This window comes from Notamacropus eugenii, chromosome 5 (assembly GCF_028372415.1).
Source record: "Notamacropus eugenii isolate mMacEug1 chromosome 5, mMacEug1.pri_v2, whole genome shotgun sequence".
NCBI classification, from domain to species: domain Eukaryota; kingdom Metazoa; phylum Chordata; class Mammalia; order Diprotodontia; family Macropodidae; genus Notamacropus; species Notamacropus eugenii.
The window spans coordinates 40933909-40959477 of record NC_092876.1 but is presented as its reverse complement, the minus strand read 5'-3'; positions in this window follow the sequence as shown (position 1 = coordinate 40959477).

The window sequence follows — 25569 nt, the reverse complement described above, 5'->3', positions numbered from 1 at the left end:
GACCACTTACCAATTGGGGAGTGGCTCACATTCTCATAGATTTTACAAAGTTCTTTATGTATTTGGAATATGAGCCCTTTATCTGAGAAATTGTCTATAAAAATTCATTCATTTAGCCAGCTAGTCAACCAACCTTCCACCCACCAAATCTCTTGATTTCAGACTAGTAGATAGCCCAGTTTTGGTTGAGATAGGAAACACATGATCCTTGTCTTCAAAAAGTTTGCAGTCTGGTTAGAAAAAGAAGACATTGAAAAATAAGAGTTAAACTGTCCCCCAAAATGTCAGTGATAAAAAAGAAATGTTTCAAATATATACAATATTTATAGAAGTATTTTGGCCATGGCAAAGAACTGAAACATAGTTTATGTCCTTCAGTTGTGAAATAGCTATGCAAGTTATATTATATGCATGTAATTAAAAGTATGATGAATATATTGAAGACAAGAAAATATCAAAGATTTGTATAAGCAAATACAAACAAGTTAATAGCACCAGGAAAGTCACACACGTGTGTGCACACACACACACTACAATAATCTAAGTGAAAACAACAACAAAAAAACTAAATCAAATGCTCTGAAATTATAACGACCAGTATGACTCCAAATAATATATATGTACATATATACGTGTGTATACACACACACACACACACACACACACACACACACACACACACACACACACACACATATATATATAAAAGAAGGCACTCTTCCCTTCTTGGTATAAGTAGGAAACAATGGGAGTGGAATGCTACGTATAATAGATTATTTAATATTGGTTGGTTTTAATGAATTCTTTTTAATTTCCTTTTTAATTCTTTTTTATAAGGAATAGTCATCTGGAATTGAAAAGGAGAAGGGCTATGGCGACAAATATAAGTGATCCTAAAAATAAAAAAATACCTATCAATAAAAATTATTTAAAATTTGAATATTAAAAAAGGAATATAAACCAACAATACAAGATGACACCAGATAGCTTGTGGTCAAGTTTTTGCCATGTGAGTAACACAGATAGTGTTATGAGTTCACAAGGTCACTCAGGTAAGGGATTGAAAGGGAAAGCTGAATAGAAGAGTTAGGAGCTGGGCCCTGAACAGAAGAGATTTGGTTATGTGGGGAAGAGTTGAGAAGGCAGCCCACACCAGTGAGATGGCATGAATAAGAGACCTGTAGGAAGGAATGAATATGTCAGGTGTCCAAAGACAGAAACCAGCTTCATAATTACCCTGTGTCAAGTCAGTTCCCTGTTCTCCTCCAATGATCTCCTTGAAGACCATCTGTTTCACTGGGCTCCCCAGCTGCAGTGGCCCTGGGGCTAAATTCACATCAGAGCAATTAAGCAGACAATGCCTCTAATGGCTACACAGTGTGATTCATTAGGTCTAGGTTCACACTGGAAAAGTTAGCTAGCTAATTGACAGAGTGTCACTGTGTGCTGGATGACTCTCAGCATCCCTTAATATGCTCCAACAGGGCTTGCTTTGGAAGATTTGACTTTCTTTGGGAAAGTATCTGATGCATCAGAAATTGACTTATGATACTCTAGGAAACACAACAGAGAATATTTTATCCATATCTTAGCAATTGTCAAGTCTTGTCCATTTTAACTACACAGTATAGAATCATAGATGTAGAACTGGAAAGGATTTTAGAGGTCATCTAGTATGCCACTTCTCCTCCCATTCCATAGATAAGAAAACTGGGGGTCCAGGAGATTAGTGGATTTGCCCAGGATCACAACTCTTGGTGACAAAACAAGTCTTCTTACTCCAAATCCAAAGGACTTTCTACTGTACCACATTTATTCCATTCATTCAAATGACCACCTCATTAGTCCAAATGCTCATCATCTCTCACATGGATGATTGCAATAGCTCTATAACTAGTCTCCCTGCCTCCAGTCTCTTCCCTGTCTCATCCATCTGTTAAAAAAATAATTCTAATTAAGCACATGTTTTACTTACTTCAGAAGACCATAATATCATAGATTTAAAGCTGGAAGGGACCCAAGAAGCCTTTTAGCTCAATTTCTGTTTTTGCAGATAAGGAAACTGAGGCCTACAGAGATTTAAACATTTGCCAAATGTCACAAAGTAGTGTCAAAGCCTGAACTCAAACCCTCTGACTTCAGATCCAGCATTCTTTCCACTATGCGTCACCTCAAAAAAAAAAAAAAACATACCTCAGGTGACTCTTATTGTCTTTAATAATCATTTGTAGTTGTTATTCAGTCACTGCAGGTGTGTTTGACTTTTTGTAACCCCATTTGGGGTTTCCTTGGTAGATATACTACAGTGATTTACCATTTCCTTCTCCAGTTTATTTTACAGATGAGGTAACTGAGGCAAATGGGGGGAGTGACTTGTTCAAAGTCATGTAGCTAGTAAGTGTCTGAGGATAGATTTGAACTCAAGAAGATCCCAGGTCCTGTACTCTATTCAACAAACCATGTAACTCCCTATCTTATAGAGTAATAATAACCAACATTTATTGATTGCCCTAAGCTGCGATTTCATTTCAGTTTCAGGATGTCGAAAATCCCTTTACCAATGCATGCAGGCAATCTATGAAAATTCTTCAGCTTATAGTCATAGGGTGATGCTTGGGGTATTGAAAGAGGAAGTGATTTGCTTGGAGTCACAAAGCCAATTTGTATAAGAGGTGGGATTTGCACCTAAGCACCCTGACTTTAAGTCCAGTTCCCACTGTGAAATACTGCCTCTCAACTGACATTTCTATGGCCCTTTAATAGTTGCAGGGTGCATTGCTTACATATGTGCCATAAGTACTATTATTTCCATTTTACAGATAAAAAAAAAACTGAAGCAAAGAAAAACTAAGTCACTTGCCAAGAATCATATAGGTAGTAAGTGTCTGAGGTAGGATATGAATGCAGGGGTATCCAATCACAAGTTAAACCCACATTCCACTATGCCAAGCTGCCTGTCTTTTGCCTAAAATTTAATATCTCCTGTAATATGACTCCACCTCACCTTTCAGATGCATTCCAAAATATTCCCCTTCAAATACTTCATATTTTAAGCAAAATGGGAGACTAACTGGTTGGCAACTCACTGTTCCTTCTTCCTCCCCCAGGTATTTGCACAAGCCAATCTCCATGGTTCTAACCCTTGATTAGAATTTCAGTTTTCATCTTCCATGAAGTCATCCCTGATATCTACAATTGAAAATGATCCCTCTAATTTTCTTAAAGGAACTTTCTCATTTCCTCTCTACTTTCTGTCACACTTACCTGTGTATTCATCATAACCCAAACCACCAATCTCCACTGCCATTCCAGCAAAATGTAAGGTGCTAAAGGGCCAGGGCAATTTTTAAAACTCAATCAAGACTGCACAAAAATCAATTCAGAAGTTTATAAGTAATAGGAAAAGGGAATATAACCATAGGCAAGACCTGTATAAACCAACAGCCTCTCAGCACAAGGAGAAATGGACCAGAGACATGGGTGGCCTGGAAGACTCCTTAAGCCTGAGGCACTGAGGCTCCCTGAGGAGGATCTCTGAGAAATTACTTGGGTAATCCCAAAACCCACACAAGGACCTCAGAAGCAACAATGTGCAATGGCATCCAGCCCTATGCTTTAGCACTCACACCAGGACTCTTTAGACCCAAGGGCACTGAATTTCTTCTCTGTCCTGAGATACTATAATGGGTGCTGAGTATCCAGTTACTGGAAAGTCAAAGATTCAGAGAAGCAAACCCCAGGAAATGGAGGCTAGTGTGAAAATCCAGATGACCAAGATTAAGTCCAAAAATGACTGATTATCCCACTCAAAAGTATAGAAGCATAACATGGCAGTGGCACAAATCCCCATTTCAGAAACCAAGGATTGAAAGATGAGTTATGCTCATATGAGTAGAGATTCAGATCACTCTAAAGAATTAAAACAGATTCAAAGATGTCCAAAAATCCTATGGAGAAGGAGAGAATCGCTCCATAACAGCCAGCATAGATTCAAGAAAAAAAAAAGTGGGAGGAGGAGAGCTTTCATTTTTCATAAATCCCTAAAATAAATGATTCAAGGGATAGAAAATAAAACAAAAGCAATTAGGAAAAAACTAAAAAAGAATAATTTAGAACAAAGTGCTAAGCCTAACCCAAGTAACAGACTCCCCTCAAATTAGATAGTACCAAACAGAAATCAATGACTCCATGAGTCAGAAAGAAATGTTAAAATAAAATCAAAAGATTTAAAAGTAGAATAAAATATGAAATATCTGCTATCAAACAAACCTGTAAATCAGATCAAGAAGAGGCAATTTAAAGACAATCAAACTCCCTGAAAATCAGCCTTAAAAATAAAGCCTGAATACACTCTTTGATCCAGTGACACTGGCCTCCTAGATGTTCCACAAACAAGGCACTCCATCTCCCAGCTTTGGGAATCTTTTTTCTGGCTGTCTCCCATGTCTGGACATTTTTTCCCTCCTCCATTCCTCCTGCTGACACCCCTGGCTTTTTTAAGTTCCAAGTAAAGTCTCATCTTTTGCTGCAACTCTTCCCTATTTTTTCTTAATCCCGTATTAATCATTTCCCATTTATCCTATGCATAGCTTACTTTGTACCTATATGTTTTCATCTTGTCACCCCTAGTAGATTTTAGCTTCTTGAGTGGAGGGACTATATTTTGCCGCTTTTTATATCCCTAGCACTTAGCATAGTGCCCGGCATAAACAGATATATAAAAAGAAAGACAAAAATATTGGCCATACCATTGTAACAAGGAAGACATAGTTTAAATTTCAACATGCAGGCAAGATATACAGAGTAGATGAAGGTGATCTATAAGGGAATGACAGCAGTTAGGAGGAGAGGCAAGGGAAGATACATTTTGCAAAAAATGTGGCCTTAGTTGAGTCTTAGAGGAAATTGTGGAAACTTAGAAGAAAAGATTGGGGGTTAGATCATTCCAGTTTTGGGGAACAGCCAGTGCAAAGTCACAGAGACAGAAGATGGATGGTTTGAGTGACTGTAAATAGGCCAGTGTATCTGAACCCTACAGTAAACAGGTGAGGGAGGGTGAGTAGGGTATAAGAATGCTGAGAAAGGTAGGCAGGTGCCACGCTTTAAAGAGCTTTAAATGCCCAACAGAGGACTTTATATTTGATCCTGGAGGTGATAGAGAGCCACTAAAACTCGCTAAGTATGGCAAAAGAGAACAGAGTTGTTCCTGAAGAATAATCCCTTTAGTCGTTTTCTTCGATTAGATTGTAAGCTCCTTGAACCAGGGATTATTTTTCTTATTTGTATCACCAGTGCTTAGCATGATGTTTGGCACAGAGTTGGCACTTATATTTTTATTGAATTGTATTAATATTGCCATACAAGTGTGGCATTTATGGGAAGAGAACAGATGCCAGTGAGGAACAACATAGGTAGATGCCCAAACCTGTGGCCAAAGCCTCAAAGCTGCTCAAAGCTCCAATTTACACAGAGCTTTCAGACAAAGGGTTAAGGAGGCACTAACCAGACACTTTCTTGTCTCCAGGTTGCTGTTCTTCCTTCATTTTCAAAATTGGCCAATGACATCATGGGGTGCCTGTTACCAGTGAGGCAAGACCATGGAAATCATAGAATTCTCTTAATTATCAAATGAATGACAAATGAAGGAGCAGGGATCCAGGGAACTTAACTGTAGTTGTGCCACAGAAATCAAACTGGGTGGAGGTAGGGGGTGGGAAGCAGGACTCACAGTCTCTGGATCAATTAAGTCTTAGAAAGCATACTTCCTTGGATCTGGAGCTGTGCCAGTCAAACTAGTTTTCATTGCCTCACAAGGTACTTTGGTCCGACCTGGAGTTTAGATTTAAAGCTAGAAGTGACCTGAGAGGCCACTGAGTCCTTACTTTGCAGATGAGGCTCCCTTGAAACCCAGAGAGGTTGAGTTGCTTTCCTGAGATTACTCCACTAGTGAATGCCTAACACCAGGTTTGAATTCAGGTCTCCCTCTCTCCAAATCTGACACTGTCCACCTACTTAGACCCAACATGGTGTCCAGGACAGAATGTATTGTATGTATGCATTGATTAAGAAGATAATCACTTCTGAGATATATTTTAAGGGGAATCTTTTTCATATAAGGGTTACATTGGATGGTTTCCTGAAGTCCTTTCTAAGAAGAGGGAGAGGGGAATTGTAAAGACAATTCTTATTCAGTTATGGATAGGACAAAAAAGCCATTGGCTACCTTCCATATGTGCAATTCTGATTTTGATTCTGAAGAAATTTATTTTTCCTCCTAGAAATCACCCTAAGCAAAAGAAGATCTCCTCTTTTCCTACCTATTTCATCTTTTTAAAAACGTATCTTAATTGTCCAGTGACAGACATTTACCTTGGAAAACCACATCATTGCTCCTTGTGTTGCTTATGCCATTTTGAAACCAAAATAGATGGCATGTGTGTATAAAATATATGTGTGCATACATATTCAGGTATATGTATAAACACACACATACATGCATGTATGTTAAACACACGCAAGCTGTGAGTGTGTGTGTGTATCCTCTTAAACACACATAAACTAGTTCCAGCATTTGTAACCCCACCATAATAGAGTCTGGCTATTTTAGGGCTGCTTGGTGCTATAACTTGAGTAAAGAATTCAATTTACATCATGACAAGACAAGGCAGTCTAGTTAAAATGAGTATGTGAGAGTCTCTGAATAAAGTATTATTCACACAAATGCTCAGCTCAACAATGAGTTACATTCTGATGAAAGGGATCATCTGTTTTTATTCCCCGGGACTTTAAAGACTGATATTACAATTCTGTAAGCCCTTGGTAATACTGTAGGAGGGCCAAGTAATATGTTACTTCCATCCTAAGTTACTGTAATAATATACTTGAATGTTAATACTTTGGAGTCAAGAAGAAAACTTCGGCAATTACAGGGAAGAAAACAGCGGCAATTTCTGTTGGGACCGCAGCTGTCACGTACGAGGGAGTGTGTCAGAACATCTTTCGCAACACCTGTGTTTATTTTTAAATGCATATATGTTTTCACTGAGAGCTAGGGGAATGCAGAAAAAACATCAGACAAAGTCGGCTTGCCTGGAATGTGAATCAATAAACCCCTCAGCAACTGTGTACTTCCCCAAAGATGGCTAGTGAAAATCAATGAAGGGTGACATTTACCTCACCAGATATTAACAATCAACATCCCTGCCGTCATGATGATGCAGGCGTACGAAAATGAGGGTGTGCACACAAGGACATGCTTCCCATGCACTGGAAAGTGGAGAGATATTGGTGAGATTCAATTGACCCACACTGAGTAAAAGGACAAGAAGGCAAATCAGAACAGATGTGAGCCCCATCTGGTCATTTGATGTTTGGTCTTCCCAGGGGAGCTGGTTCAATTTGCCTTCCAGAGAATTCTAAGGCTTTCTTGCTTGTCGTTTCAACATAATAGAGGAGTATTAATCTCTGTCTGAGGTGATGAGTTACGAGCTCCTTGAATTATCTGTCTGATTTTGCAACAAAGCCTCCTTGTCTTCCTCTCATATATTTATTTATTTTTAATTAAGGTGAATTCATTAGAGTGCCACAAAAGATTCCCTCAGCAGAATTCAGAGAGGAGACGAGCTACCAGAGATGAGCCTCTCCAGATGTTTCTATTAACAGGTAAAGAATCAATAAAATGCACTACATGATGATGGTTGTGGTGATGAAGATGAGGACACTGTATCAAATTCAAGTCTTGAAGCACTACAGAGCTTCCCAGTGAAAGCCACAATTAATTCGAAAGAGTTAGAGGCAGAGTATCAGTTTAATGATCCACATACAAAAACAGAGTGCATAAAAGTGCACGTTGCCAAAATTGTAACTTTTTGTTCTTCATTCTCAAAGAGGAGCATGACATCAGAAAGATGACACCATGACTTGCAAATGAATTGGATTTAAGTGAGGGAGGTAGTGCAAGGTCACCAGCCTCACTTTCTCCTTTGGAGTCATCTAATAAACATATATTCACATACTGTTGGGTTATGACTGGAGACTAGACCTGTGATTTCATTGACATAGGAAACTTCTAGAAGAGAAAATTCCTCCTTCCAGCAGTTCAGGTAGGATATTTATAGGATTGTTTAGAGATTTTCCTAGAACACTGAGGGGTTAAGTGATTTATCCAGGTAGGCCAAAAAGACCTGGGTTCAAGTTCTGCCTCTTATATATACTGGTGTATGGTCTTGGCTAAGTCACTTAGCTTCTCAGTATTTAAGCAACTCTTTAAGATTCTAAGTTATAGAGAAGAGATGATACTGACCTGAACTGGTTTGTTGCTGAGTTGTTTCAGTTGTGTCCAACTCTCTATGACCCCATTTGGGGTTTTCTTGGCAGAGATACTGGAATAGTTTGCCATTTCCTTCTCCAGTTCTTTTTTATAGATGAGAAAACTGCAGACAGGGTTAAGTGACTTTTTCAGGGTCACACCTATCAAGTGTCTGAGGCCAGATTTGAACTCAGGAAAATGAGTCTTCCTGACTCCAGGTTCCTCACTCTATCCACTCTATCTGAGCCTCAGTCAGCTGTCCTCCTGAACTGATAGAGAGAAATTCTTCACTAGAAACTTCCTCTACAAATGAAATCACAGGTCCATATCTCCAACTCCATTTCTCTACTTAATGTAGAATGCTGATGCATGAAAGCCCCTCTCCTCTTATTTCCTTTCCACTCTTTCTTCCCTTTGCCACTTCTGGGGCCACCATTTTTCCCTGGATATACCAGCTCCCTGGTAAGAATAATATCACATATACACACATATATTATGCATATACATATGTGTGCATGTATATATGTGTGTGTTTGTGTGTATGTATGTATTCATATATGATATATGAGACATAGAGAGACAGACAGACAGACAGACAGACAGACAGATAGATGGTTGGTTGGTTGTTGTCCTTCGTCTTTGAAGAGGACCAAAATGAGATCACCATTGTAAAGTGAAATTTCAGTGTCCAACTATGGCTGATCAGAACAATATGAGCTCAGAAGGCTCTACCATAGGTTGGGCACAGATAGTCCATATGAATATTTGGGATAGATATCCCAAATTTGCGCATCCTGTATTTACTTTGTGATGTCTCAATTCTGCTTTGCTCAAAGACCGCAGCACCTTTTCTTATGTGGGCACGCCATGCTGAGCAGTCCTGTGCCAGTGTCTCTCATGTTGCACAGTCAAATCCAAAGTTCTTGAGAGAAACCTTGAGAGTGTCCTTGTATTGTTTGTTCTGGCCACTATGTGATCACCTGGCCCATGCAAGCTCTCCATAAAATAATCTTTTTGGCAAGTGTACATTTTGCATTCAAACAACATGGTCAGCCCATCGGAGTTGTGCTCTCTGAAGCATAGTTTGAATAGTTAGAAGTTCAGCTCAAGCAAGGACTTCAGGGTCTGGTACCTTATCCTGACAGATGATCCTCAGAATCTTCCTAAGACAGTTTAAATGGAAGCGATTCAGTTTCCTGGCATGGTGCTGGTAGACTGTCCGTGTTTCACAAGGATACAACAATGAGGTCAGCACAATGGCTCTGTAGACCTCCAATTTGGTAGTCAGTCTAATATCTCTTCTCTCCCAAACTTTTTCTTGGGAGCCTCTCAAACACTGAGCTAACTCTGTCAACGCGTGCATCAACCTCATTGTCAATGTGAACATCCCTGGAAAGTACACTACCAAGATAAGTGAACTTATCCATAGCATTCAAAACTTCTCCATTTGTTCTAATTGATGGTTCCACATGTGGATGGTGTGGTGGTGGCTGATAGAGCACCTGTGTTTTTTTGCTGTTAATTATTAGATCAAAATTAGCACAAGCAGCAGAGAATTGATCCATACTTTGCATCTCAGCTTCAGAGGCTACATTGAGTGCACAATTATCTGCAAACAGAAAATCATGCACCAACACTCCCTCCACTTTGGTCTTTGCTTGTAGCCTTTTCAAATTGAAGAACTTACCATCAGTATGGTAGTTGACCTTGATGCCGTGTTCATCCTCATTGAAAGCATTTGTCAACATGGCTGAAAACATCATGCTAAAAAGCATGGGAAAAAGCACACAGCCCTCTTTCACTTCACTGGTGACTGGGAAGGCATGGGAGCTTTGTCCATTATCCAGAACCCAAGGAAACATGCCATCTTGAAATTGACATACAATATTGATGAACTTCTCTGGGCAACCAAACTTTGACAAAATTTTCTGTAAGCCTTCACGACTAACAGTGTCAAAGGCCTTGGTCATATCTACAAACGTGGAGATAGATGGATAGATAGATAGATAGATAGATAGATAGATAGATAGATAGATAGATAGATAGATAGATGGATGGATGGATAGATGGATAGATAGATAAATAGGTAGGTAGGTAGGTAGGTAGGTAGATAGATAGATAGATAGATAGATAGATAGATAGATAGATAGATAGATAGATAGATAGATAGACAGACAGATAGACAGACAGGTAGATAGACAGATATGTAGATAGATAGAGATAGATAGGTAGGTAGGTAGGTAGGTAGGTAGGTAGGTAGGTAGGTAGATCATAAACAAAAGAGACATACAGGATTTCTCCTGGGCAGATCTTTGACATATTTCATTAGTTGTTTGAGTGAGGATCTGGATCTATGATTTCTTTTGTCTTAGGATCTTCCAGCATGGGAATTCCCTCCACTAAAGCAGATCAGCCTATACTAACAATAAATAGGTGACATGTATATAGTGTTTACTATGTTGACATCTAACATTATGCTTAGAGGGAGGGTTTACTGTATTTTTGTGTTTTCTGATCTCCTTTGGCATTCTGGTGAAGTTTATGGACCCCTTCCCAGAAAAAATGGTTTAAATTTAAAAAACATGCATAGAATTACAAAGGAAATCAACTAAACTGAAATTAGCTAAAAGATTTTCTCTGTGTGTGTGTCTCTGTCTCTGTCTGTCTGTCTCTGTCTCTGTCTCTCTCTCTTTTTCTCTGTCTCTGTCTCTGACTATCTCTGTCTGTCTCTGTCTCTGTCTCTCTCTTTGTCTCGATGTCTGTCTCTATCTCTGACTCTCTCTCTCTCTCTCTCTCTCTCTCTCTCTCTCTCTCTCTCTCTGTCTCTTGCATGCACGCACGCTCGCACACACATCACCAACCCCAGATTAGTAACCCCTGTTTTAAAGTGTTTCTTGGCACCTTCAAAGATTAAATGATTAGCCTGTGCTCATACAGCTGGTATATATCAGAGGCAGGACTAATAATAATAACAGTAGCATTTACATAGCACTTAAGGTTTGTACAATACTTTACAAAGGTCATCTCAATAAAATTACTTTTGCCTCCAAAAAAAAAAAAGAGCGATCATCTCATTAGGTCCTCACAACAACTCTGAAAGGTAGAGGCTATTGTTTTCCCCATTTTACAGATAAGAAAACTGAGGCAGACAAAAGTTAAGAGACTTGCCAAGGATCCCATAGCTAGCAAATGTCAGATGAAATCTGAACTCAGTTCTTCCTAACTTCAGGCCCAGTTGTCTATCCATTGCACCACCTAGTTGCTTCTACACTAGAAAATCAGTTAACTAAAGTCATTTCACTTCTTTCATGCCTCAGTTTCCTCATCTGTCAAAGGGGAACAACAAAGTTCAATAGGGATGTGGTGAGAATCAAGTGAGATATTGTAAAAGTGAGCTTTAGGATTAATTCTGAGATCAGAGATTTAGAATGGTAAGAGACCTTCGGTCATTTAGGCTAACCCTCCAGGAGAAGTCAAAAGGCTCTGCAGGATTTGATGTCAGGTCTTCTAGGCCCCAACACTAACTGCCATACTACACCACCTCCAAGGCAAGCTTTGCTGTCTCTTGAATATGTTATCATCTAATTTAAAAAAAAGAAACAACTTTAAACACACAGACTCTCACTAATCCCCAAACATACACCCTCCTTCTAAGGTCATTGTGTGTGTGTGTGTGTGTGTGTGTGTGTGTGTGTGTGTGTGTGTGTGTGTGTGTGTGTACGTATGAAATCTGTTTCCATTCAAACTCCTGAACTCAGACCTGCCTGCTGCTCTGGGTTGTCCTATGGGATGGAGAGACTGTCTGCAGTCCAGATTTTTAAAAGCTGATTTCATGAAAAACACAGTTCAGCTGAGCAAGGACTTTGCATCCGCCATATTCCAATCTTAATTCATTAACTTCCAACCTCAAAGTCCTCCCAGGCTCAGTTCTCCCTTGTCATTTCCCGTCTAATGTCTCTATTTGTGAGAACTGGAGACATGAAGGCTCAGAAGCAGTGAAAGTCAGAGAGCAGAGAGGACAGAATAGCAATATCTGAACTTAGGGAATCAATGGCAGAGATGAAATTAACAATCATCTCTGGGGTATTTTCTTACCCAGCAATTCCAGTAGTAATTATCAAAGCTAAGGTCCTGGTTCTGCGAGACCTTTCAAGAGTATTTATTAATGGACTAATGAATTCAAATTATCTCTAATTTCAAGCCAACCTTCGACCACAAGGAGTCCATAATCATTTATTTTCAAAGAATCAACTGAATATAGATTTTTTTTCTTTCCAAACAGAATTGATAAAGGCTGCCCTAAGGATACATAACCAGAGGGGAATGCTCTCAGGATCATTCTGGGGCATTTTCAATTTTATCCACAAGATAATTAAGCTAATTAATGTATCACAAATGCTTTATCTCAGGAGTCATCCTTTCAGTAAAGGACAAAAATTGTTTTCACAAGCTTATAACATTCCCTTGAGGAGTACCCATGGAATGGAATGGTTTATTCCTCCAACTGGGCTTAGAAATGTTTCTGGGAAATTTTGTATTTATGGATAAAAGGGACTAAATCATTGCTATTCTTTGATCTTAACCATTTGTGCATCAGTCACCCTACTGAACACATACCCCAAAGAGGTCAAAGACAGAAAGAAAAGTTCCATACATAACAAAATGTTCTTAGTAGTAATTTTTTGTTGTGGTAAAACACAAGGGAGAAAAGTAGGTGTCAATCAAAGAGGGTGTTGATACTTCCAAGCCATCTCCATGCTATGCTGCCTGAGGACCATCATTTCAATTGGCTTACCACCAGGAACCACCTCTTACCTCTAGATTGTGACAGGTAAATTTTCACCTTATCCAGTCCAGAACCAGGCCTCTACTCTGTTTCCTGGTCATTTCTACATCTTACTTTAATAAATACAACTCCCCTGACCCAATCCTCAATCCTCCTCCTCCCTCTCTCCTCTCTCTCTCTCGCTCTCTCTCTCTCTCTCTCTCTCTCTCTCTCTCTCTCTCTCTCTCTCTCTCTCTGTCTCTCTCTCTGTCTCTCTGTCTCTCTCTGTCTCTGTCTCTGTCTTTCTGTCTTTGTCTCTCTCTTTCTCTGTCTCTCTCTCTCTCTGTCTCTCTGTCTCTCTCTCTTTCTCTCTCTCTCTCTCTCTCGGTCTCTCTCTCTCTCTGTGTCTCTCTGTCTCTCTGTCTCTGTCTCTCTGCCTCTCTGTCTCTGTCTCTGTCTCTGTCTCTGTCTCTCTCCTCTCTCTCTCTCTCTTTCTGTCTTTCTCTGTCTCTCTCTCTGTCTCTGTCTCTCTCTGTCCTACTGGCACAGTTGATGGAGTGTTGTTCTTTCATTCAGCTCTTCATGACCTCCATATTGGGTTTCCCTGGAAAAGGTACTAAAGTGGTTTGTTAAGTTCCTTCTACAGTGGATCAAATATTTAAGTCCTTGAGTTCAAATCCAGTCTTAGACATTTACTGATTGTTTAACCCTGTTTAATCTCATAACTTCTATTTGCCTCAGTTTCTTCAACTGTAAAAAGGGGACTAAAATAGCACCTACCACCCAGGGTAATTGTGCAGATCAAATAAGATAATATTTGTGCTTAGCACAATACCTGGCACAGATTAGATGCTATATAAATACTTATTCCCTCCTCTCTCCCCTCTTTTTCTTTGAGTTCCAATAATCCTGCTTTACAATATAGTATTTAATTATCTATGTACATCATATGCTGCTGGCCTGACCCCCCACCCTGGTAAAATCAATAAAACATAATCTCCGTGAAGGCAGCGATTCCTTCATGTTTGTCTTATATCTTTAAAGGCAGCCTGGTGTAATGGATAGAGCATTGGCCTTAGAGCTAACAAGACCTGAGTTCAAAGCCTCTCTTCTAATGTATGTCAGCTGTATGACCCTGCACGATTCACTTAACCCCTCAAGGTTCCAGGCTCTCTAAATCTCCAGGTTGCAAAGGAGGTGCCAACCTGCATTGGAAAAGAAAATTTCTTTATTTGGGAGATCCTTATATCAAAGAAATCACAAGTTCAGTACCTATCCCTTATGTCTAGCACTATACCTAGTATGTAGTACCAGGCTAATGTTATTAAGTCATTTTTTCAGTTGTGTCCAACTGTTCATCATCCCATCTGGTGTCTTCTTGGCAAAGATCCTGGAGTGGTTTGCCATTTCCTTCTTCAGCTCATTTCACAGATGAGGAAATTGAGGCAAATAAGGATATGTGACTTGTCCAGGCTAACACAAGTAGTAAGTGTCTGAGGCCAGATTTGAACTCAGGTCTTCCTGATCCTGGGTCTGGCATTCTATCCATTGGATAATCTTGCTGCCCAGAATGTGTGAGAGGTGGAAGTTGAATCCTGGTCCTCCTGAGCCCAAGTCCAGCATTCTGGTCATTACTTCATGCTCATCCCAAGTAACATATCTGGGATATGAATGCACATCTACTGGTGTTTAACCCATTCCTTTGCATACATGCTCTAGTCTTAATATTCTTAAAGGATGCAGATAAAATACAAGGGCCTTTGGCAATATTCTCATAGTGTGCAGAATCTTGCAAGATTCTTTCTAGAACCCATCTATCAAGATAATGAAGGATATTTGTATCCCACATACAGAAAATGGTAGCTTAGTCCTCTGTGAGTAGACAGGCACTAGCTAGGACCATATATTTCCCACGTGTTTGCTGTAAGTTTTATAAAATACACCATATCTACACATGAATATATGCATAGATGAATGCATACATTGAAGTATTCTTAACATTCAAAGAGTGTTTTATACACAAAACAGTACTGTTTAGAAATTCAAGAATCCTACTCCATGGGGCCCTTTTCTCTCCTACACATCAACCAGTTTGGAATACAAGGAACTCTCTATCATTCTAGGACTCATTATCCAATTTGTCTGGCTTTGCCTTCCCCACCGGTATTTTTAAAGCTATGAAGATATAGAAATATATTGTTGTGAAACACTGGTGGATATAAAGAATCATTGAGTTTTTTTTTCTTTCTTAACTTCACTTCTTCAAAATAGTAATAACGTTCCTTGTGTGATAATAAATTTTGGCCAACCAGATTGTAGGATTTAAGAGTTAGGTGAGACTTAAGAGGTTATCTGTTATAATCCCCAGAGAGAGAAAGCCCAGAGAGGAAAGGGATTTGTCCAAGGTCACACGGTTTAAAAAGTGACTGGGCTAGGATTAAAAACCCTGTCTTCTGATTCCAAATCCAGGGGGAGATATTCTATGCATGTGTAACTCAAGCTTTGGGATCACTCTCCCAAACTTCCTTCATATGGACAGGTTGGATCTCTAGAGGGTGGCTGACTATTTCAACCTCTGGGCATTCTAGAGGGTATCACTGAAGGGTTGTGAGTTTTTGTATTATCACTCAAGAATCCTCATTCTCAGTATGCTCCCCCATTATCATTTAACTAGTTAATATCTTCATACTCTTAATTAATGTTCATTAGTTTAAGCAAAGTACAACAACAACAACACACACCTCCACAAACAGAAAGGCAAATTCTGCTCAGTCCCTAAAGACAATGTCCCTTAAAATGGTCAATAAAATGTCTCCAATGTTACTTCATGGAACTAGGAAATTTCTTTTCTTTACAGAATTCTGATGGACTTCACTTCTAGTTGAAGCATAACTAATGGACAAATATCTCTCTTGCTTAACTTGATTTGGTCAAGAAGTTTTATCCATGCTATGCAATCTATTCACCTGACTCAGCAGCTGTGATCACTGGTAGACTGTTGTCAACTCTAGGAGATGTGGGATGACTCTTCTGATGTTCTGAGCTCACAAGACCATAGCCTTCTTAATTTCACCTCTAAATAATCAGTCCCACATGGCCAAAAGGGGGATGGAGAGAAGAAACAAAAAGAGAAAAGGCACCATGCATTCATAGCCATGTGGCAGTCCAGTGAGGAGATAAGGAAGCCACAACTATGGCCATGGTCCTCTCCCTACCTGAAAACCCTAGCGTTTTCTCCTCTTCACTCTAAAGCCACTAGGGAAGAAAGTGAGAGACTGCCTGCTCAAACTTTATTTATCTATTTATCCATTCATTTATTTTTATTCATATTGAACTCCAGTTTGGGAGGCAATTAAAATGTTTTCCATCACCACACAGTGGTCCAGTAGGAAAGAGTCAGAGGATACCTATGCATGTCCTGAAGTAGGGTGGGTGGTGGAAGGGTAGGGAGATAATTTCTTCATTATATGTGCCTGGAAATAACTCACAAAGCCTCCATGTTAGTTGACACCAGGAAACACATATACATAAACTAAGAACTGGAATATCATTGATCAGTCCTGCCACTTCACATGAATGAATTCACCACTTAACTTGACTTTTCAGTGTGTCTGTCTATTGATGTCAGCAGTAATTTCTAGAAAAGTGACTGAATTTTATGCAATTTATCACCTTATCATGGTTTGTGATTTGCCCATCATGAGAATTGCCTCCACAAATGTAGATTGCATTCTATGGCTTCGTAGACATCAAAGGATCTAGAACAGGAAGGTGCTTTATAAATCATCAAGTCCAACCCCCCTCCCCATTTGTACAGTTGAGGCAATAGAGGCTCAGAAATATTAAAAGACTGTCCCAAGGACACTGAGATATTAAATAAGAAAGGAATGTCTCAGGTGATCTGAAGCTAGTAAGGCAGAATTTGGATTCAGTTTATTCCTGACTCCATAACCAGTATTTTATACATTAAGCTAAATTCCTACAATGAAATGGTGGATATGGGGAAGTAGATTTATCATTTTAACAGTGCAGGGAACTCTTAGTTGAGAAAACTCCCTCTACCAAAACAGGATAACACCTTTCCTCTGTGGTTTATAATGTGAAGTTGCCTAGAGCACTGAGAAGTTGCAAGACTGTGTTAGAGATAGTTCTTCTGGGTTCCAAGGCTGACTCTCGGTTTCTCGCCTGGTTACAATACTTTGGGACTTCTCTGACTAAGTTCTCTCTCCACCATGCCTCAGGAAGCCCATTATAAAGATAAACTCATCATCTTGTAAGACCTCATGAGTCCTGGTACTGTACCTCATCACTCTCTGTCTCTCTGTCTCTCTGATTGGAAGGTGGAACCATGAGTGCCACACCTCCACTTAACGAGAGCTTCAGTTCAGACAACTCATTTCTCACCTGGATGCCATATTTTGGGACTGCTCTGACTGACCATATGTCCCTATAAGGTAACTTCCCCTCCTTCTCCTGTCTGGTTTGCTTTTGTATGTCTTCCCTCTTTAGATTGTCAGCTCCTTGAGGGCAGGAGCTATCTTTTTGTTTTCTGTATTCTCAGAGCTTAGCACAGTCCCCAGCACATAGTAGGGGCTTAGTAAATCTTTGTATTCATATTTATGCCACATTACTTCTCTCATGACATGAGTACTTTGAGAAAAACACCTGTTCTCAATGTCCAAGTTTCAGTAAGCTAGGTTGACCAGGATATAAAGCAATTTCCCTGGACTATGAATCCTCTCCATGATTTACCATGCTGCCCCTCCTCCCTTCTCCCTCCTCCCTCCTCCCTCAAAAAACTTGCTAGCATTTTTCTTCTCTATTTAAAGCACAATGGAGTGACAAAAACAGACCTGAACTTTAGCTGGCATTCGTCAGCAGTTAAGGTTTCTGAATTATATTCTCACATTCAGAAAATATGCAAATGGCCGATATTTTCACTGCTGAATACTCTCATTATGCTTCCTGAGCACTGTTAACCCAGCAATCGGTTTAGAAAATTCTCTTACACAAGCTTTCTGTAAACACACTGACTCATAATTAGTGTGAGAATACACTTCACTCCATGCTGATATGTCTTTGATTGAACTTTTCCAAATGATCATTGCAAGAAAATAGCCAGCAATTGGCTGAAGACTGAGCCCCTTTATTTTTAAGTAATACTTGTTGATATTAAAAGTGGGAAATCAATTCAGAGCCATTTCAGTATGGCCCATCATGAAAAGGTTCTTTAAGGGAACTACCCTATTCCAGTCCTCCCAAAGTTAAGTGCAATGCCTCATATTGATTTGTGCTGTTGGAATACACACATAAATTCATCAGAGCAAGGATCGTCCCCAACCAATAGATCCCTCTATAACTTAGAAGATCAATCCCAGGGAATTTCTTGAGACACCAAGAGATTAAAAGACTTACCCAGGGTCATCCAGACAATCAGTGAAGATCTGATATTTGAGCATGTTTCTCCTCTTCCAAGTCTTAATTTGAATTATCACTTTGCCTCCATACTCAAGAAAAACAGAGGACATAAATTTGGCATCTTGAAACATAGAGTCTCTATGTTTGTTTTTTCAAGACTTGGCTCAAATATCACCCTCTATATGATGCCTTTCCTGAACCCTCTGGCTGCTCATGTATCCCCAGAATTACTTTGTGTTTATATATATTTTATGTGCTATGCATATATACATGCATGTATTTATACATGCGTGTAAATGTGTTGTCTCCTTGAGATTATCTTCTTAAGATCAGAGACTTTTTCACATGCATCTTTTTATAGTGACAGTCACATAGTAATTAATTGATTAATAGTGTATAAACATCTCTGCAAAGACAACTTATCATTATTCAACATACAAGAGGGCAAAAAAGAACATGTGAAAGATGAAATGATATTTATGGATGGACAGAGAAGAATTAAAGGATGTTATCTTTAGTCTCTCAGTTCCTTGTCTCAGTTAGACATCTGGAGAGCTGTGTTCAGTTCTGGGCTTCATCACTGAGAAAAAAAAAAATGCTCCTAAGATAGAGGGCATTCAGGGAAGGGCAACCAGAATGGTGAATAGGCTTGAATTCATATGAAGATGAGTTGAAGAAAAAAACTTTTTAATCTGGGGAAGAAAGCACTCAGAGATACATAATAGACTCTAGTGTTTTGACAAAATTAACTAGTCAAATTAATTAATCTTGATGCCAATTGTCCCATTTGTAATTAAAAAGGAAAAGGTGCTTTTATTCTTTTTTCAATATTTTTTCTTCTGAATTAAAAAATAACAGAAAAGAAGGGAGAAACAGAGACAAAGACCAATTCAGACAGGCTTAGTCAGAGGCAGAGAGAGAACACCTCCATATACAAAGTAGGAAAGAGAAAGAGAATAATATGTGAAATCACAAATCTCAATTATTTACAGCTTACTTTTCTTTTTAAATATAATAATTTCTACATGTTGTTTTCAAATCTATCCCTAAATTTGTTTCACTCTGAATTTCCTTCCCTTCTTTTCTGTTCATTTTAATATTCTTGAATGACACTTTTATTTCTTTTTTTCTTATTTGTTTTGGGAACACTCTCACTAACTCCCCCATCTTTCCTGGGTAACATCAATGCCAATGTGATATCCACAGCAGATGCCGTGGATATGTATGCATATTTCCAGGGTAAATTCGCAAAATACATACTCTCTTTCTCATATACAGAACCAAGATATTTATTCAGATACCAGAAAGCTTCCACCACTGTAACAACAAAGTTCATATACATTACCAATAAAGGGAGCACTGCCATCCCCAAGCCTTCCCTCTGTTAGGCCACCCCATAAACAAGCTCCCCTAGGCAAAATTCTACCCTCTCTCACTCATGCTAGCTGCTCTACCTCAGCTTTGCCTGCTCTCTCTCAGCCCTGCCTCGCTCTCTTCCAGCTCCACTCTTCTTGCTTCACCCATTTAGGAAGGTCCCCCCCACCCCCAGCAGCTCCTTATGACTCAAGCTGTGGGCTAGGCCAAAGCTTAAAACAGGTCACATGGGCCTATTAAAAGGTAGGAAAGATCTTCAAATTTCCTTACCTTGGCCAAAAAAGGGTAAGGGGGAACACAGTACTTGTAATGAATGTGCATAGTCAATCAAAACAAATCTACACATTTTCTATATCCAAAAATTTATTTCTCATTCTACAACTTGTATCCATCTCATCACTGGTCCTCTGAAATTGTGGTTGGTCATTGCACTCATTGAACAGTCTTACATCTTTCCAAGTTGTTTCTCTTTACATACTATACATTCTTTAGCCTAAAATGGCAAAGGTCTCCCATTGCAACCTGGGCCATCTCCAGTCATCCTGATGAATGTCTGGTCACTGGATCCAGATGGCTCAGGAGGAGAAAGTGAGGCTGGTGACCTTGCACAGCCCTGCCTCACTCAAATCAAAGTCAACTGTAAGTCATGTCAACATTTCCCTGATGTCATGGTCCTCTTCAAAAACGAAGGACAAACATAACCTGTGAGGAGACCAAGCTGTCAGACCAACTGCTCTGAGACCCAACAGTTGGGTAACTCAGCTCTTCCTCTACCTCTCCCTTTTCTTCTCCTCTCCAAAGGGAGGTAAATTTCCAGATAGCTTGGAGTATACTACCTAGATTCTTTCCATCCTTCCTGCCTTCCTTTCTTCCTTCCTCCCAGTTCACTCTGAAGGTCATACATTGGACTACAATGGGTCCCTGGCCAAGTTCCACTTAATGGCTATATTTTGGGCCCTCCTGGCTTTCAATAACTTTAGAGTGAATATCCATGGTAACTGTTTCTCTTTGGAACAGCAACCTTGAGAGTGTTCCCCTCCCAGTTTGATTTTTTGTTTTGTTTTGCTTTCTTTTCTTCTTAATTAAAGAGGCCAACCCTTAAGTCACTTCTTAAAGAAGCAAGGCCTGTTCCCTGAATGAGCATTAGCTCACTTTAAGTGAGTACCCTCACTTAAATCAAAGTCAACTGCAAATCATATCATCATTTCCCTGATGTCATGGTCCTTTTCGAAAACAAACACAACAACAACTTTACAATGTAATTACTGTATAAATTGTTCTTCAGGTTCTGCTCACCTCACTCTACAACAATTCATACAAGTCTTCCTAGGTTTCTCTGCAATCACCCTTTCATCACGTTTTATAGCACAATAATATCCCATTATATTCCCAAACCATAGTTCATTCCATTATTCCCCAAATGAGGATTGCTTTTGTTTACAATTCCTTGCTACAACAGAGTTGTTCTGTTTTGTGCATAAAGATCTTTTTCCTTTTTCTATTATCTTTTTGGGTATAGCTTCAGTAGTAGTATTGCTGGGTCAAAGTAAATTCAATAAATTTGGAGGGAATATTTCCAAATAGATTTCCAGAATTATCATTTTTCTTTTTTTAACTCATTTCCAATTCAGTGGGTATGAAATAGAACCCTATAATTTCTTTATTTTGAAAATCTATAATTTAGAACACTTTTTTATATGACTATTGATAGTCTGGTTTTTTTCATTGAGAAATGCCTTTCATGTTTTTTTCTCTTGCCTTCTGTATTTGTACTTCAGGGTACTGACTCAGCTCTGGTCTTTAATCAGGAATATGTGGAAGTCCGCTATTTCATTAAATATTCTTTTTTAACCATTTCAGATAATAACAACTTCAATGAATAAATTATTCATGAATATAAGCCTTTATCTTTTACTTTTTGGAATATCATATTCTAAACTTTCCTCTCTTTTACAGTGTCAGATATTTGATATCATGTTATCCTCAATAAGGCTCAGTGGTACTTGCATTTCTTCTTTCTTAAGACTAGCAATACATATATATATAACCTCAACTCAGATGGTACCTCCTACATGAAGCCTTCTCTGATTTTCCCTGACCTCTATCAGATATTTAACACTCTGTTTATATCTCTCTAATAATATCCCACTATATTTTTATTTCAATTTCATGTTACCACATGAGATAACATACGTGAAGTTCTTTTTAAACCTTAAATATTATTATTATTAAATTAAAAGTAGCTTTGTGTTTCAAAGCCTCCTGGCACACATATTTTCGCAGTCTCTACAATGCTGGCATGGCTTTGCAAACAGTTCCCAGCAGCCAAATGTATCTGCTTTCCAAGGACTAGAATAGCTAAGCCTGGAGAGTTTCACTGCCATAGGATGGCCACTTAGTGACAATTCTTTAGCCATGATAGCCTACATGAAAAAGGAAAAGAAGAGAAGACATGAATGGCTTGTGACCTGCTCCTTTGTACACAATATATCTCTACGTATTGATGGAATCCAGCTACATCAAAATCTGTCTGGTTCTTATTTTGCCTTCCTCCCAGATTGGAAACTCTAAGATGTCAAGGACAGTTTCACATAGGGAGGAGTAAGGTAGATCATGTCAGTGTGGTATTCTGACATTAACATTTGGTTTGGAGTCTAGTACTTGATTTAAAATCCTGTTTTTATGATCTATGTGACCTTAGAAAAGTCAATGAACCTCAGTTCCTTCTCTTCTCTCTTTAACTTTCTGTGCCCCTCCTTTCCCCTGTCTTCTAAACTGAGGACCACACGCTTTACTTTACTGGCTTTTTAATCATATTTCTTCCGGAATTATTTTCTCTGTCTTTATTATCTTCAATCTTACCCTATCTCCTAGTTTCTTCCTTGTCACTTAGAATCATTCCAAAGTCTCCACAGACTTAATATACATATACTTACACACACATATTCATATATACATATATATAGTATATGTGTGTATATATGTATATATATATATACATATATATATATGTATATTCTCAAGTCCTTACCATATCATCAGTTTATCACCCCATATCTTTTTTCTTTTTCTCTGTTAAACTCCTAGGGAAAAATCTATCTCCTTATATTATCTCTACTTTCTCACTTACTCTCCTCTTACATACTTCTCAATCCTTTGTAATCTTTATTACTCAAACAGAATGGTTCTTTCCAAATTGACGTAAAATATATCCAACATAAACATAATCAATCGTATCCCAATGGCCGAATCCATTGGCCATTTCTCAACATCCTTCTTGGTTTTTCTACATTTGATGCTATCAAGTATGTCTCCTTGATATCCTCTCTTGTTTTTCATGACATTGCTAATTCCCAAATCTGTGACTACCTGTTTGATCTTTCTCAATATCCTTGACGCTCATCATCCATATCTCTACACCTAACTATGAATGTCTCCCAAGGTTCTCTCTTCAGCCTCCTTTTTTTTTCTTGCTATACCTTCTTAGTTTTCTCATTTTCTTTCTTCTGTTCAATTGTGCTCTCTATTCAGATGATTCCAGATCTATATATCTTTCTCTAGCCTCTTTCCCAAATTCTGGTTCTAAATCAGTAAAGACCCATTAGATATTTTGGAAATAATAATGTTTCATTTGTATATTCAAGGTTTGCAAAACACTGTACAAAATTTATCTTATTTTACCCTCAAAAGAACTATGTTATAGTAGATGCTATTATTATCCTCATTGTACAGATGAAGAAATTGAGGCAAACAAAGATGAAGTGACATGTACAGGGTCATACAGTCAATAAACATTTATTAATGACCTACTATGTGCCAGGAACTATGCTAAGCACCATATTAACAAGAAAGACATTCCCCACCATCAAGGAGGTTATAATCTAATGGAAGAAGACAACACCCAAAAGGAAATTGAATAGAAGTAAGATGCAGAGGGGTTACCTGGCATTGTGCCACAATGGGGCAGTCAAAGAAGTATATATAACCAGTAAGTATCTGAGGCTGGATTTGAACTCAGGTCTTCCTGCCTCCAAGCCTGACCCTCTAGCAGCTTTGCTATCTAGCTGCCCCATGTATACAGCAGGTACCTAAATAAATGCTTTTTGTTTATTTGATTTGTAATAATAATTATAGTTAGCAATGCATTCCTTTAAAGTTTCCAAAGCGCTTAAATACATTGTCTTATTTGACCCTTACACTAACTCTGTGATAATGATTTAATAATACTATTTAATTATGCTGATCAATAATAATCATCACTACAATTCACATTTATACTGTACTTCAAGTTTTTCAAAATGCTTTACATGTATTATCTCCTTTGATATTTACAATAACTCTAAAAAATGGGGGTTATTATTATCTCCAGTTTTCAGTTTGTTGTAGCTCATCTAGTCAATCCTCTTTGCAATTCCTTGTTGTAATTAATCTAATCTTCACTTTTTATATATACATACACATACATGTATACACATGCATATAGATAGATGATAGATAGATACATAGATAGATACATAGATAGACTGATCATGTTCAAAAGGGACAAATGCAAAATCTTGAAGTTTGGCTCAAAGTGTCACTGTCATAAGCACAAGATATGGTTAATATGACTGAGATAACAGTTTGTTCAAAAAACAAACTGGGAGTTTTAGTGGGCTGCAAGATCAGTGTCAGTCAATAGTGTGAAATGACAGGAAAAGAAGGTCATGAATTTTAGAGAAGAAAAAACAGGGGGTCATGGTAGCTGTCTTCAAATGAAGACAAGAGAAGTATTGTGCCTGGGACAAGACACTTGTTGACTTGTTGATGGTTGGTTGATAGCTCCTGATATATAATGTCCTGTTCAAACCACATGTGGAAGTAGAATCACTTTGGACCACCAAGTTTAGGAGGGATGTTAAGGGAGCACTCATTCAAGTAAGGTCAACAAGAGTTTTTAAGCACTTTGTGCCACACTAAATGCTTAACACTAAGAATGCAAATATAAGCAAAAAGGCAGCCCTTGCCCTCAGGGAGCCTACATTCCAAGGAGGGAAGTCAAGGTCTAAAAGAAAATTGAAAACAGGAAAGAACTAAAGTTGGGCATAATATAGGGACATTATAGAGAAATAGACACATTGGTCTGTGTATGTTCCTGAAAACAGAGTTTCTAGGAAGAATCAATCAATCGAAGGAAGGGGTCACAGAGCAATAATGAGCTTCCAGGATGAAGAGGTTTTCTATGTTGTGGAAGACAGAATTTTGTAGAGATGAGTTATTAGTATAAACTGGAGGAGAAGTCTTAATTGAAAGAAGTTTTGAATTACAGCCTGGAGGAAAAGAAAAAAAACAAGGTAAAGATAGCTATCTTCAAATATCTGAAGGGTTGCCATATTGAAAGGACATTAGCTTACTGTTTGGGTATACCTGGGCAAGTCACTTAGCCCTGTTTGCCTGTGTTTGTCATCTGTAAAATGGGCTGGAGAAGGAAACGACAAACCACTCCATTACCCTTGCCAAAAAAGAAAACATGGAGTCAAAAAGAGTCAGACACAATTGAAATGATTCAATAGCAACAGCAAAATAGGTAGAGGGCAGAACTAGGAGATTTCAATAGAAGATACAAAGAGACTGACAGACAGATACATACATACATATATAGATACATGGATACATTGATGGAGACATGCATAGATACATACATAGATACATGGAGATAGAGATA